The following is a 1,831-nucleotide window of genomic DNA, read 5'->3' as shown; positions in this document are numbered from 1 at the left end:
CCATGCCCAGCTGATTTTTTGATTTATTGTGGAGATGAGGTCTCGCTGCCCAGGCGGGTCTCGAACCCGCGGGCTCAGGCAATCCACTCACCTCAGCCTCCCAAAGGCGCGGGATTACAGGCTGAGCCACCGAGCCTGGCTAACGATGGCCATTCTTACAGGAATTAGGTGGTTTCTCAATGTGGTTTTGATTTGCATTTCTTGGATTATCAGTGAGGCTGAGCATTTTTTCATGTATCTGTTGGCTGCTTGTATGTCTTCTTTTGAGAAGTGTCTATTCTTGTCTTTTGCCCACTTTTTAATGGGGCTGTTTGTGTTTTTCCTTTTGACATGTTTGAATTGCTTGTAAATCCTGGATGTTAGGCCTTTGTCAGATGTGCAGTTGGTAGATATTTTTTCCCATTCCGTGAGCTGTCTCCTCACTTTCTTGATGGTTTCTTCTGCTTTGCAGAAGCTTTTCAGTTTGATGAGGTCTCGCTTGTCAATCTCATCTTTTATGGCATAGGCTTTTGAGGTTTTGATCAGGAATTGGTTACCTATTCCAATTTCCATAAGGGTGTCTTCTGCATTTTCTAAGATTCTTAAGGTTTGAGGTTTTACATTTAGATCCTCAATCCATTTGAAGTTGATTTTTTTTGTATGGTGATAGGTAGGGGTTCTGTTTCATTTTTCTGCACATGTTCAGTCAGTTATCCCAGCACCATTTACGGATAAGTTCTCCATTCCCCAGTGGTTGTTGGTGGAGGCTTTTTCAAAGATGAGTTGGCTGAGAAATTGAGGTTTTGCTTCCAGAATCTCCATTGTGTTCTGTTGGTCTATATGCCTGTTCTTGTACCAATACCAGGTTGTTTTGATTATTGTCCCCTTATAAAAAAGTTTAAAGTCTAGAAGTGTGATACCTTTCACTTTGTTTCTTTTGCTAAAGATTGTTTTGACTATTCGTGGTCGTTTATGTTTCCATATGAATTTCTGTATTGTTGTTTCCAGGTCTGAGAAGAATGATGTTAGTAATCTAATTGGTATAGTGTTGAATCTGTAGATTGCCTTTGGTAGGATGGGCATCTTAACAATGCTGATTCTCCCAATCCATGAGCATGGAATATTTTTCCATTTTTTGGTGTCATCTTTGATTTCTTTGAGCAGTGTTTTGTAGTTTTCATGGTAAAGGTCTTTCACTTCTCTAAACTTTTTCATATCTAAACTTCAAGGAGTAGCTTCTATAGTAATTACTATTTACTGTTAAAAAAAAAAAAACTGCTCTCAGCTACTTTGCTGGTAATGCAGATCCCTGAGGTTCTGGAGCAAGACCATATAAACTTCAATAGAGGAATTTATGCCTTTTGAGAAATACCTCCTGATGTGTTGCATGGCCCTAGTAAACATAAAATGCTTTACTATGGTACACCAAGTAAGTGGGTATGCTCCAGAACTATTCATTATAATCTTTTTGTTTTTAATCTAACAGGTCAGCATTAGAAGAGCCCAGAAATAATCCACTGTGAGATGGAAATGGTACATCTGGGATTGAACCTGAGCAGGACCAGAGGTGAAGAGCAAGCTGCATGAACAGGCAATCCAGATCCCCATGTCACTGCCATGGTTGTATCAGCATCCCTTTCATAGCTTGCACCTATGTCCATATGGGGGATCCAAGATGATCAGTTGAAGGAGGTGGAGAATGCCTAAGAGGTGGCTGCAAGCTGAAAATAGATGGAGATTGTGTTATAGCCACATAGGGGTGATCTTTATTTATTTATTTTTTGAGTTGGAGTCTCACTCTGTCTCCCAGACTGGAGTGCAGTGGCCACTCCCAGCCACCGCAGCCTCGACC

Source organism: Carlito syrichta, unplaced genomic scaffold, assembly GCF_000164805.1.
Source record: "Carlito syrichta isolate Samal-C Ts95f unplaced genomic scaffold, Tarsius_syrichta-2.0.1 Scaffold119893, whole genome shotgun sequence".
Taxonomy (NCBI): domain Eukaryota; kingdom Metazoa; phylum Chordata; class Mammalia; order Primates; family Tarsiidae; genus Carlito; species Carlito syrichta.
Note: the sequence above shows the minus strand (reverse complement) of the source record.